This window comes from Herpailurus yagouaroundi, unplaced genomic scaffold, assembly GCF_014898765.1.
Source record: "Herpailurus yagouaroundi ecotype Mexico unplaced genomic scaffold, PumYag 163, whole genome shotgun sequence".
In the NCBI taxonomy this organism is placed as follows: Eukaryota; Metazoa; Chordata; class Mammalia; order Carnivora; family Felidae; genus Herpailurus; species Herpailurus yagouaroundi.
The window spans coordinates 8,559,413-8,574,366 of NW_024412404.1; the positions used below are offsets into that span (position 1 = coordinate 8,559,413).

Here is a 14,954-nt window from a genome sequence, read left to right on the forward strand (position 1 = left end):
TATATGTATATATATGTATATGTATATATGTATATATATATGTATATATATGTATATGTATATATATATAATGTATAAATTTCATCATCTACAGGCTAGTTTTGAAAATAAATTATAACATTAAAAAGTTATCAAATATAATCTGAAGTCATATCTAGAATAAAATATACATGAATAAATAAAAAATATTAATTACATATTTTATCCATGAATTTATTAGTTGCTGTCATATTGTTCTCTAAACAATCTGAGAGGCAACTTATATGTGCTACTTTTTAGAAATAAGGAAGCTGAGTTCCAGAGATAATTAACAATTCGAACAGTGTTATAAGTAAAGGAGTTTGAAAAGAACTCATGACTCACAGATACCAGAAACCATATTCTATCCACTTTATCACTCTAAATTATTGAGATTATCCAGAACCTTGATTTCCTGTGTTTAAGTTGTTCTTTCTTGTCTTCTAATATTAGTGTTTATTCTATTTTTCAAGTTTCCGTCCTTTCACCCTTCCCCTCAAAAACAGATAAATATTAGACAACTTCTAACTTAAGCTTGTTTCTTCATAGATGGATTTTTAAGTCATTAAAAAGACACAAGGAAAAACATAAAAGCATATAAAATAATAGCAACTTAATATAGTATAAACAAAACATTTTTGTAACTAGAAAGTTAAAAAATAAGTAGATAATAAAAATAAAACTTTTAACTGTAGGATACTATATATAGTAACTGAAGAACTAGTTACTTTTATCTCCATATCTGTGTGGATTCATATTTTAATTAAGATATTCAAGATCATTTTTCTGATAATATTTATTTGGTTTTTTTCCATTTTAGATTTTTATGCGGATTTTTTAAAGCATAATAATCTCAACAAAGGAAGGAAAGGCAAAGGATTCAGAAGTTTCTGCTTTTTATATATAATTGAAGCCAATTAACTGTGGCATTTTTTTAAATCTTGTTTCCCTTAAGGCAGGTATTTACAAATAATATATTTTATGATATGTATTATAGGTTTTTCATTGCAAGAAGATTAGAAAAATGACCAGAGCTTCAGTAAACATTGGAAAAAATGAAGAAATTCACAATAAAATTAGAAGTAGTCCATTGAGCAGGTATGTAGCTATATAACTGTGCCATCTGTAACAGCTCTAGAGGGAAAAGTAAAAGGAAAAAATAAGTGAGAATGACCTGTTAAGAAGTAGGTATGGTAGGGGCCCCTGGGTGGCTCAGTCAGTTGAGCGTCCGACTTTGGCTCAGGTCATGATCTGGCGGTCTGTGAGCCCGAGCCCCGGGTCGGGCTCTGTGCTGACAGCTCGGAGCCTAGAGCCTGCTTCGAATTCTGTGTCTCCCTCTCTCTCTGCCCCTCCCCCACTCATGCTCTCTCTCTCTCGCTCTCTCTCTCTCTCTCTCTCTCTCTCTCTCTCTCTTTCAACAATAAATCAACATTAAAAAAAAAAAAGAAAGAAAAAAGAAGTAGGTATGGTAATGCACGATCAGAATTAGATTCAGCCTTCTTTGGGGCTTAGAAGGGTCTAGAATTAAACACGATACCTTCAGAGTGGCCACTGGTTACTTTGGGTCTCAAAGGCCCCAAAACTCTGTTTTAACTCTAATCCCTTATTGTGTGAGACAGGAGGCAAGGTTTGCAGCCCTTACTTAATATCAACCAGTTGTATCACCTATCTCTTCCAAGACTTCAGGTACCTCATCTGTCAAGTACTGAGTACCAACAGCTCTTCAACGATGTCCTTAAAGAATATTTCAAAATTTTGTGAAGTAGATTGAAATGTATCAAATAAGATTTATTAAGTGGGGAAAATCTTACTGACTAAAACTTTCTAAATATAAAGTGTTCTTTTATATATTTTCTTCAGCTGTATTATCTCCTTCTGTTGTTTTTTTTTTAAATATTTATTTATTTATTTTGAGAGAGAGCATGCTTGCACATGAGCAGGGGAGAGGCAGAGAGAGAGAGAGGGTGGGGGGTGGGAATTCCAAGCAGGCTCTGTGCCTCCAGCACAGAGCCAGACACAGGGCTTGAACTCATGAACCTGAGATTACGACCTGAGCCAAAATCAAGAGTCGGACGCTTAACCAACTAGGCCACTCTGGCACCTCTCTTCTGTTTATTTTTCTATTTTTTCTATATTCCAGGAGGGACAGATAGTATGATATAGTTATTCACATCACTGACCATGGAGTCAGACTGCCTATTTGTGAATCTAGCCCTGCCCATTCACTACCTACAAACCCTGGTAAAGTCACTTAATCTCTTTATATGTCAATTTCCTCATTTATAAAATGGTGATTGCACAAGTGCTTCCTGAGGAGGAAGTCATGGGGATTAATGGAGGCAATATATATCAAGCACTGTTATAAACAATAGCTTAGAGCAGGAACAAGTTTGGCAAAATTTTATTTTAAAATTCAAATGTAAATATTGCATGTTGGTCCACAAAGAGTGCCATGACTTTTAGGTGCTTTGTAAAACGAATGAGGTATTACCAGATATTGTTAGGATATATTGTTTCAGTAAAAAAGAAGCAAGGTGTTTAAGCATTTATAGTATGCTACCTTATATCAAAGAATGGAGAAATAGTAATTTATATATGTATAGAGTTATAGCTATATCTATTTTAAAAAAAGGAAAGATAAACCAAAAACTAATAAAAATGGTGATACCCACGAGAGAGGGACAATGGTAGAGAAGGTAGAGCTCTCCAAATGTGCTTTACTTTGAGGTTTTGACTTTGTAACTATAATAATGTTTTAAATGATTATTAAACAAAGTTAATTCAAACTAAAAAAACAATCCATAGAAATAAAAAGCAATGAAACAAGGCTATATAACTGGGCATGAATTGATATGAATTATTTTTAAGTACCATAAACCAAGAACTGTAAGAAATCTTAAATTGTTGTTACTAATCACCTTGTTAATAATATTACTGTTTTTATTCATTCATTTAATTAATTTATTTATTTTGAGAGAAAGGGGGACAGGGATAGCATGTGGGGGAGGGACAGAGTGAGGGAGAGAGAGAATCCCAAGCAGGCCACTCACCATCAGCACAGAGCCCATCATGGGGCTCAACCCAAGAAGTGTGAGATTATATATGACCTGAGCCGAAACCAAGAGTCAGATACTTAACTGACTGAGCTACCCAGGCACCCCATTACTGCTTTTATTCTAAAATTATTCTTAAATTATTATATATATATGCAGTCATATGGAACTAAGATTTTCAGTTTAAGAGAAAAGAGATAATAAACATATCAAATGAAAAAAATTACAAGCAAAACCCCATAAACTGAAATTTGAATTGGAAATATGGAAAGTATGGAAATATCAATATAAAGTATTCCTCTTTTAAAATATTTCTACAGAATAGTCCTAGATACAGTGACCAATTAAGTAGCTATGAGTATCCCCAGTGACCAGATTGTGGACTATGAACACCATTTCCCACAAAAGATACCAAGATGCCTTAAAGACATGGCTGTTTCTTGGTTTGGACCGAAAATAGAAGAGAAGATCTTGGGACTGCTTGTCATACCAAAAAGTGAGGATGCATCAGTGACCATAGAGATCATTTCACAAAGACTTAGGAACAAAATTGAAGAGGTCTTGTCTTTCCTTTCACCACACTGAAGGCAGCCATGAGTAGGCTCAGGAATCAGAAGAGGCTTGCCCCCAGTTTCCTACTCTGTGGCGACAAGAAGGTCTGGTTGGACCACAATGAGACCAGTGAAATCGCCAATGTCAACTCCTGTCAGCATGTCCAGAAACTGATCAAAGATGGGCTGAGAAAGTCTAGGATGGTCCATTCTGGGCCAGTGCTGGAAAAATATTTTGGCCCACCAGAAGGACAGGCATGTAGGCACTGGTAAGAGAAAAAGTACTGCCATTGCTTGAATGCCTGAGAAGGTGACCTGGATGAGGACGATGAGAATTCTGTACCAGCTACTCAGAAGATATCTGGATCTAAGAAGATTGACCACCACATGTCTCACAGCTTGTACCTGAAAGTGAAGGGGAATGTATTCAAAAACAAGTGAATTCTCATGGAACACATCCACAAGCTGAAGGCCCACAAGGCTCGCAAGAAGCTTCTGGCTGACCAAGCTGAGGCCTGCAGGGCTAAGAACAAGGAAGCATGCAAGCACCATGAAGAGTGGCTCCAGGCAAAGAAGGAGGAAATCATCAAGACTCTGTCCAAGGAGGAAGAGACCAAGAAATAAAACTCCCTCTCTTTTGTCTATACATAGTGGCCTCAGCAATTACACAGATCGGTTATTCAATAAAACAACCTTTTATCTGCCTAAGAAAAAAACCGAAGACATTCCTATTGGCAAAGATGAGATAATAAATTCAAGATCATAAAGAACAATAACTGAAGTGGATTGAAAAATATCAAATATGAGAAGATCCATGAAGTTATAATGATACCTAAAAACAATTCAATAATAATCTCCAGAATTTTAGTGAACTGGCCTATTATTCTGAAAACTTAAAGGGAAATAATCAGGTATTTTTTTCAGCCGTTCCTGTATGTGCCTCAAAATAAACACTTGATACAGTAAGGTTATTATTTATAGAAGAATTCCAGCCAATAAATGAAAAAGGAATGATGGAATTAGAATCTTAATATTTTGCAATGCCTGTTGAACAAATAGATCTATGTAATAATCATCAGTAACAGATAAACTATCAGTTGAAAAACTGATTGGGAGCCCGATTTATAATTGATGAATCAGGGGGTGCCTGGGTGGCTCAGTTGGCTAAGCATCCAACTGGGGATCAGGTCATGATCTCCCAGTTGGTGAGTTTGAGCCCCACATCAGGCTGTATGCTGACATCTCAGAGCCTGGGGCCTGCTTTGGATTCTGTCTCCATCTCTCTCTGCCCCTCCCCTGCTCATGCTCTCTCGCTCTCTCCCTCTCTCTCTCTTTCTCTCTCAAATATAAATAAACATTAAAAATTTTTTTAAGTTTTATAATGGATGAATCAGGCCAATCACATAAAAACCTGTAGATTAACCTAACATTATAATAAAGAGATATTAGAAACTAAGGGCTCTTTAGTGTGATGCAGCAGAAGGAATCCAACATGCTGAATCAAGTATTCTTGCCAAAGCATCAAACTGAGATCTGATTAAACCTCTATGTCTAGATATATAGCTCATAGAAAATGAGCTCAGAGGAAATTTTTACCTGATATCATGGAGATGCATGTAGCAAAACACAGAATGTGGGGAATTCCACAAAACAAATAACCCAGTTTCTTTAACAAAGTACAAGGGGAAAATAGAGAGAAGAGTTTAAAGTTTAAAGGAGATTTTAGATGTATACCAATGAAATGCAAAGTGAGGATCTAGTTTGTACCCTGATTAAAAAAAAAAAAAGGCAGCCAAATATGTATGTTGCATGCATGCATACTGAATTTGATGTTGATTGGTATTTGATTTGAAGTCATCAAATTTTTGCTAACTTTTTAGAATGGAATAATGACATCACAGCAATACATTTTTTTTTTTTTAGTTCTTATCTTTTAGAGTTACATATAGGTGAATTATATGATGTCTGGGATTTGCTTCAACATAATCCATGAGGATGGAGTGATAATTGGGGGTATAAATAAATAAAGTTTGGCTATGTGCTAGTAATTTTTGACATTGACACTGGGTGATGGGTACACAGAAGTTCATTTCATTATTCTCTCTACTTCTATGTTTGGAAATTTATGTAACAGAATACTCAAAAATAAAGCTATTATTAAAGCACAGAATTAAACACAAAAAATTCCTGTTTAATTTTTTTCATGTTTCATTTATATTAATATGAATTTATATACAGATTAATTTAGCCTGTTGAGTCTTCCAATCCAGAAACCTATTATCTCTCTACATTCTGTTCCTCAGCAACATTCTTGTTATCATTGCTGCTTTTGTTTCTACCTTCTTGGCATAGGTTGTACACACTGCTTAAGCTTAATCAGAGGCCATCATAATTTACAAGACTTTTTCTGTTTTACCAGTTTATAACTGTTTTTTCTGCTTTACCAACAATAATCAGTTTGAAAGCAAATAGGAAGCAATTGCTTTTGTGTATGTAACTTTTTAACTTTCCTGATTATTCTTTTTCTGCCCCTAATAACTTTTAAGTCTAACATCTAATGTTCTAATATCTGATTTTCAAGCAAATCTAATATAATTTCTTAGATATTTAAGGTGGACAATCCATAGTATACAAATAAATGATAATTTTTCTCATGTCTTTAAAAAAATAGTTGCTGTGGGCTGAATTGAAAAACATGATACCTTTTCACTTGTTTCCTGAAATTCAAATTTCAAGAGGTTACCTGTATTATGTTCCTGCCCAACTTGGAACTCTCAATACCTCATTAGGTACATTAGGTACTCAATACCACATAGGAAGTGTGAGGTTAATATATCTGGTGAATTGGCACCATGATTTAAATTTTCAACTCATTCTGTCATCAATTATATTTCAGAGAACATCATCAATATCTAATAGTTGAGAATATCTATCCCCAACACATACCAAAATATGCATGCCACTACCACTGGAAGATTAGTTAAGAGAAGGACACCTTGGGGCACCTGGCTGGTTCAGTAGGCTGTCTGATTCTTGATTTTGGCTCAGGTCGTGATTCCAGGGTTGTGGGATCGAGCCTCACATAGGATTTGCACTGTGTGGAGCCTGCTTAAGATTCTCTCTCTGTCCCAATGCCCTCACCCCTGCTCATGCTCTCTCTCTCTCTCACTCTAAAAATTAAAAAAGAAAAAAAAAGAAAAGAGAAGCCTTCCTTAATTGTTATTTTCAGGCTGATTAAATAATACAATTAAATTAATAAGAACCCAAACTATTCTTTGTCATAAAGTAGACATGGAGAAGGTTATCAGAGAAAACTGACTAAAAATTTTAAGGCCAATTTCAAAACATCAACATGAGTTTTGTTTTGTTTTGTTTTGTTTTGTATTGTTTTGGTTTGGTTTGGTTTGGTTTGTTTTCCATAAGGGATGCATCTTGTAGAGAAGTTACATTACTATTCCAGAAGACATTATCTTGGCTTCACTACACATAACACATCTGGGAATTGTCTGCTTGAAAGCCTTGGCTAGAAGCACTATCTGATGGCCTCAAATTGATTGTGATATTGAAAAGTCTAAAGGAAGTTAGTGCACGTCACATGGCAGGCTGCTTGGCATAAACTGCCTAAGACACCAAATTTTCCCAGGGGAAAGACCAAAAAAAGTTGGATCAGGATTCCATATTGATTTTGCATTATGACATAAAAACTTTTCCCTTCCGTATACTGCATCTCACAATGGTTTTAAGTGCTTTTGCTTCGACCTCAAGCCTCTGCAGTGACAATGTGACTTCATGCCAGTTTTATTTGCAGCATACAAGCTGCCAGATACAATTATTTCTGACAACAGGTCCACATTTGTCTCAGTCAAGTTATGGTATTCGTGGACAAGAATCTTATCCAAGCTGTCACCATTGCACCTCATCTGTTTTAACGTATGTTTAGGAGGAAAGGGTAGTGCAGACTTCCAAAGATGCCCTGATATGGATTTTTGAAAATCCTGACCAATAATTCTTACCTGGTTTTTCACTGACCAGTGTTACAGATGTTCACTCAGAGGGGCTGGCCAAGCTGAATACTAGTTAGGTTAAGTTCCATAGCTTATCTACATCCATTCTACTGAGAATAAACTGACAATTTACAAAACGAATCAGAAATTATGCTCAATACTGCTCTAGCTAAATGTATTAGTCATTCGTTTTCCGTAATCATTCACTTTTAACACTGCAATTTTTCTTTACTGGGGCTTAACTCAGTTCTTCTCTCTGAAAGTTGAATTTGGATAGGTGCCATTTCTATGAAGTCACATAGCATCTTGTGCTTTTCTCATGATAGCACTCACTACCCACGTTATAACAAGTCATTTATCTGTATGCTGTTCTGGATTATAAACACTATGAGTATAGAAATGTGTCTTTTCTTTTCTCTTAAATTCTACCTCCAACACCTAGAATGGGAACTGGCACAAAGTACACACACAACAGCCAGATTACACACAATCCCTTAGGTCAGGCTTTTTCGAGCCGGTTTCTAAAGCCAGGCTTCTTGACATTGTCATCAAGCTTTTTTAAAAAGCCACAGATATTCCAGTAAGGTCCTTAATGAAAGCTCAGTTGAGGCAAAAAGCCCCCTGAAATAATACTATTGGTAAGAAACAAGAGTAAACAGCCCCAAATAAAAGAGTTTGTCCCCAAAATGCCCCTGCATGTGTTGACAAACAACCCCAAATACAGAGTTGTTTTTCTGAGAATACAAGGTCACTGCGTTCAGATACAAACGAAAGTGCCCTCAGAGGAAAATTTCTTTCTCAGGTTGGAAGGGAATGAAGGAGCAATAAAAATCCATCTGCAACACTTCTTAGTCAAACAGAGATGGCAAATGGTAAAAAAAAAAACAACAACAGTATTCTGGTTCTTTGACCCAAATTTTGAGAGTTCATCATACTTAGTACATACATCCCCCTTAATACTTGAGCATATCTTAGGTGACACAGACTTGTGAATCAGTTACAGGTACTCTTTCCAGGGACTCTTCCTTATTATAGAAGTATCTCCCCTTGAATCATCTTGATTTCTTCCCTCCAAGAAACACACATTGAGTATGTGTTATCTAAATATTTACTAGAATATTTAGAAATGAATGAGATTTCACCATCCCTAAATTTAAAGGATATTCTGTTGGAAAACTTGCATATAAACGATTATAATACAATGTATTTATATGTCATATGCTTATAGTATATAACCCAAAATTGCTAATGAGGAAGTTACCAAAATTCCTAGAGAAGGTTTTATGGAGAATATAACATTTCAGGTATATTTTATAGACAATTATACCTGATAGATAATGAAGAAAGGCTATTCTTATAAGAGAGAATAGCATAAACAGTGACTTAAGGCATGATTAAAACATGGCTTGCTCAGAGTATAATAAATCCTTTGGTGTGACTGGATCACAGGTTGCGTAGCGTATTAGAAGTAATGACAAAGTGTAGATTTGGACCAAATGGCAAAGGATCTTTGAATCAGGTTATATTCACTGTCTTTCATAACTACAATTGGCCCCACCTAGAGCACCTGCCAAGTTGTCTTATACAATATGACCCTGCCAACTTCATGATGACCCTCAACTCTGTGTCACATCTGATTAGACTCGGGTGACCACGTTATTCGAGAACAACCAACTCATAAACCAGATAGCAACCTATGAGGTGGCCTGGCACAAAAGGATCAACTTTGTCTTCTCTAAAATTTTAAATTGAAAAGATTGTAAGAATAAACTGATTTGGAGGGAAGCTGAAAGAGTCACGAAGTAGCATGTACGCTTTGAAGACAACATGGCAAGCCAACTCCATAGGACTCAAACACTACAAATAAGCCAGAGCTTGGAGGCAGAACAGAGGCAAACACAAGAAAGGTGACACAGATGGAAAATAGCAAAGTGCAAGGCACTGAAATGAAGCTACTTCCCTTCCAATAAGGTTCTTGCTCTTCTTGATAGCTGATTATTTTATTTTATCTAACAACCAAATGAATCAAATCAGAAGAACCTTGTGTGTCATGAGGATGAATCTGCTATTTCACCGGAGGTGATGGTGAGCTAGTCAAAGGATTTAAGCAGAACGAAAACATAACCAAATCAGTGGTAGTGTTTTAGGGATGAAGTCAGACAATTCTGGATTGACCTTCATGTAATTACACTGAAGACTTATCAAATCTCAAAACAACAACAACAACAACAACAACAACAACAACAAAACTTCTTTTCTTTTTACCTTATCCCTTGGCATGGGATAACTTTCTATTTATCCCTTGGCATAGGATAACATTTTTATTTTGTTAGCCATATAGGAAAGAGACCATGCATATTAGAATACTAGTTACTTATCTCCTTTTCAGAGATAATAATTTGCGTTTCAGTGCTTAAAGGAAGGTGAGCCTGAATGATTCAACATCAATAAAGATTGTTCCATAAATTAAATTTCCAACAATGAAAGGTATTTAAAATAATTGTTTAGCCCACTCAAGGAATGTGATGCATTAAATTCAAGGTAACAAAAAAATCTGTATAGTTGCCAAAATACTAGTAGGGGTTGCCCTTGGATGGTGACAGCATGGTTACTATGTTTTATAATACATATGTATTGCTTTTATAATGGAAAGCAAATAAACGTAAAAAGTAGTTTAAAACATATTTCATTTCTATCTAACAAAAATGACTTTACGTTTTAGTTGTCTGGATAAATCTATCTGAGGCTAGGTAAAAATCTATTTGTTAATGTTTGCTCTTATTTTTCACATGATTTAAAGACTTTGGTTTGGATTCAAGAAACAAGACCATTATAAAAAATACACTAATGTCAAAGGATCTAGGTTGCATGCAAAGTTCCTGTACCGATGTCATACGTGAATAGAGCCAGTTATTCCATCTCTCCGGGTTTTAGTTTTCTGATATGTAAAGTGTGGTTTGGACAAAATAATCTCAAAATCCTTTCCAATTTATGATTTATGATTCTCTAAGCCTTTATATCACTATTACTTGGTATTACAATAATATTTTCCAAGTTTAACTTGCAAAAGCTTGTAAGCTACTTGAAATTATATGAAACCTCTCAAGCCTTTTAGAAGTATCCACAGAAAACCTACAAAGCTTAAGAATTTGGACTAATGCCTAAACATGCGATGACATGTTTACTTATTTTGGTTTCTCCAGAGAGTAACTTAGAGTACTTCAGAAGGAAATTACCAAGATTGAAAGTTACATATACCAAATCAAATGTCCGCATGATTTTAACTAATGCCATAAAGAGAAAAAAGACATAGAACTAATGTAGGGGCGCCTGGGTGGCTCAGTTGGTTGAGGGTCTGACTTCAGCTCAGGTCATGATCTCATAGCCTGTGAGTTTGAGCCCTGCGTCAGGCTCTGTGCTGACAGCTCAGAGCCTGGAGCCTGCTTTGGATTCTGTGTCTCCCTCTCTCTCTGCCTCTCCCCCACTCATGCTCTGTCTCTCTCTGTCAAAAATAAATAAACATTTAAAAAAAAAGTTTTAAGAATTAATGTAGACTGTTTCCTTTAAGCAAAAGTCTGGTTTTGAATATAGCCAATGAATAGAAGAAATAATTTATATGACTATGAGTTACCTATTCCTAATTTTTTAAATACAAGCACACATTTATCTATCAGAAGATACAAACTTGGATCATAAATAAATAGTTGCCTATTTGAAATATTGTATTTTTTTAGCAATATAAACACATGTATACATACACACATATACACACAACACCCCCCCACACACCATGTACATATACATCAAGTTAAAGTTTTTCTAATTTTTTACTATTAAGTTGTAAACATAAATTTGAAAAGAGACAAATATATATATATATATATATATATATATATATATATATATATGTTTTGGTTTGAAAATTCATTCTGAAATGATAATAATTAAAACCAAAATCTTGATATAAAAAAGTGGAAAAACAAATCCATATTTCAGTTCAGAGTATAGTTGGTTTCTTAAGAAAGCATATACATAAAATTCTCTTTATTTCATTATAAAATTATAAACTCATTCTTTTGAGGAAATGTTCCCACACTCCTGTCATCACTGCCATGTCTATAATCTGTCATGCGAAATTCATCCTGAAACACAACAGATTGCACACTTTTATTGCCTCTTCCCCCTTAAAACCCATGTAATGACAAATGAATACAAATGAAAGTAAAGAAGAAATAAGAATGAATGAACAATGTCTACAAGGTTTTGGAAAACATAGACAATATTACAAATAAGTAGAGTCAAGAAAGCTTCACCTAAGTGCTTACTGAAGGAAGACCCTATATTGTGCAACAGTCTTGAGAGCCTCCAGAAGATGGGGTGACTAAAAATATGGATACTGGTTTAAAGTATTCATGGGAAGTGCCAGATCCACATCTTCAACCCAAGAAACCAAGAGACTATCTGCTATGGACTGAATGTTTGTGTCCCCCTGCCTCTCACCACAAATTCATATGTTGAAGCCCTAATACCCAAATGAATGGCATTTCGAGGTGGGGTCTTCTGGAGGTAATTAGGTCATGAAGGTGGAGCTATCATGAATGGGATTAGTGCCCATATTAGAAGAGACACGAGAGAGATCTCTTCCTCTACCATGTGAGGATACAGAAAGAATATGTCCATCTGCAAACCACGAAGAGTAACCTCACCAAGAGCCCAAACATGCTGGCACCTTGATCTTAGACTTCAGCCTCCAAAACTGTGAGAATAAGTTTCCGTTGTATAAGCCACCCAGTCTATGATATTTGCTATATAGTCAGCCTGGGTTGACTAAGACATACTCTTTTCTTCCAGTCGAGAAGAAGAAAAGTTTATTTTTTGTAAATTCAAACATGAGAAGCTAGACCCAAGTACATGAGACAAATCACTGAAGCTTGGAAATGAAAAGAAAATTAAATGAGAATGCACATAATGAACTTGGGGACCTCACCACCCTTCTCCTGCTTTGTCCCCAGAATACCAGTAGCCTTCAGCTCCAGTAAAGGAGGTTGGGGGCTTGGGGGGAGAAATGTCTATATTCATGCATGTAGAGATTCCTTAGTGAAAAGGCAAGTTCACTTTTTAATTTGCTCCCACAAAGTCTGCAGCCAAAACCTTGCTCATATGCAAGGAACCCTCTCTCAGCTTTTAGTGCTTCACTCATTAATCTGAATAAGCACACAAGAAACTTAACATTTGAATAAAGCTTCCAACATGAAATAGGCCAAAACAAACTAACTAAATACCTCAGAGTAAACAGTGACATTGTAGAAAAAATATAGTACCAAAACACCCTATATAATATCCTCGAGTGAAATAAGATGTCACATTTGTAAAAATAAAACAGTATGCAATGAAGAGGGAGAAAAAGAGAACCAAAAAGAGGTCCTGGAGATAACAAATATGATCACCTAAGTTGAGGGAGGTAGAGGATCAGCAAGCTTTTTCTGTAAAGAGACATATAGCAAATACAGAATTTAGTCTCTAAACTCTGCCATTGATGGATGAAAGCATCCATAGAAAATATATAAATGAATGAGCATAAATGTTTCCTTTAGTTACAAATGTTTAACTTTATTTGCACCAGTTGACCTAAGAGCATCATTGCTGGATTTGGTTGTGCAATAGTTTGCTGATATCTGATCTAATTTTTTAATAAATAGATGATAGAGATAGATACATAGATATATAGATAGATGATAGGAAGATAGATGATAGATTGAGAGATAGACAGATGATAGATGATAAGTAGATAGATAGATAGATAGATAGATAGATAGATAGATAGATATTATAACATAAAGCTGAGGAAATCACCTGAAAGTAAGACAAAAAGATAAAGAGATGGGGGGTGCCTGGGTAGCTCAGTCAGTTGAGCAACCAACTTCAGCTCAGATCATGATCTCATGGTTTGTGAGTTCGAGCCCCGCCTCAGGCTCTGTGCTGACAGCTCGGAGCCTGGAGCCTGCTTCTGATTCTGTGTCTCCCTCTCTCTCTGCCCCTCCCTCACTCATGCCCTGTCTCTCTCTGTCTCACAAATAAATAAACATTAAAAAAAATTTTTTAAATGATAAAAAGATGGGAAAATAGAAAACAACAATAAGAACGAATCAATCCAGGAATCTAAAATCTTTTCAGTAAAAGAGAGAGAGAGAGATGACAGAGAAAATGGGGAGATGTAATTAAAATAAAAGACATAAACAAATTTTTACAGAACCAAAGGACACAAAGCTGTCCATTGAATACTCAGCACAATGAATGACAAAAGGCCCAAATCAAAGTACATCCTTTATAATTTCCAAATACCACGGAAAATGAAGTATCACAAAAGCTTCCAAAGATTATGCACAAAGAAGTGGCAATCAGAATAGCACCTGGTTCTCAACAAGAGTGAGTGTGAGAAGACAACAGAGCAATGGCTAGAATATTCTGAGGGAAAATGATTTCCAATTTTGAATTTTATATACAGCCAATTTATTAATCAGTTAAGATAAATCAAAAAAATTGAGACATGGAGTTTTTATATCACATGCACATTTTCTTAGAAATATACTAGAGTGCATGTTTCAACAAAATGAGTGGTAAACTAAGAAAATGAATATATGGGATCCAGGAAAGGGGAGGATGCAGAAAGGGAAGACTAGGTTAGCAGGCATTATTAGATACAACTACTATTAGATACTAGAAAAACAGAATGCTGCAAAGGGAAGGGATTATCTGAATTGAGTGTTTGGAAACATTAAGCACTTGATGAATCTTTTAAAATACTGGGAAAAAGAACTAGCACTAGGTACAGAAAAAAACTAAGCAAATTTAAGAGATAGGAGAGAGAACAAAGGGGGGAGAGAGAAAATAGGAACAATTCCTAACTGCAAGAAAACCGAAAGGTTGAACGAGAATGCAGACATAACCTAGTACACCACTTAATCAGTAACATCTTTGTTTACATAGTCATCTTAGATACTATTTAATACTGTATTAACATAAGAAGTAGGAAAGTGAGAGAGAACATGATATTAATCTTCAGTTAAAATAGCAAGAAATGAAAATATCAACATTCAGAAATATTATGAGAAAAAACATAACAGCTAAAATAAAGTCACTGACTCTGAAAAGACCAATTGGTGAAGAAGCTGAGAAGGAGAAGCAAATATGGATGTTTTCAATACAAGTCTTGTCTCTTATTTGCTTTTCAGACTATATACATAAAATTCAGTTCTCAATGATTCCTTAATATTTTTTCATTTTTCAGTTACGTTAAGTTTCAAGTACAGGGGCACCTGGGTGGCTCA

The 14,954-nt window shown here is 35.3% G+C and overlaps 1 protein-coding gene and 1 pseudogene across 2 annotated transcripts in view; one reads left to right on the top strand and one right to left on the bottom strand.

The window, feature by feature from the left end:
• The window catches only part of CTNNA3 (catenin alpha 3), a 1,766,595-nt gene that overhangs the window by 974,936 nt on the left and 776,705 nt on the right, over positions 1 to 14,954 (bottom strand). The gene's annotated exons all lie outside the window — the stretch shown is intronic.
• On the top strand, positions 3,665 to 4,681 carry LOC121036691 (60S ribosomal protein L19-like; annotated as a pseudogene).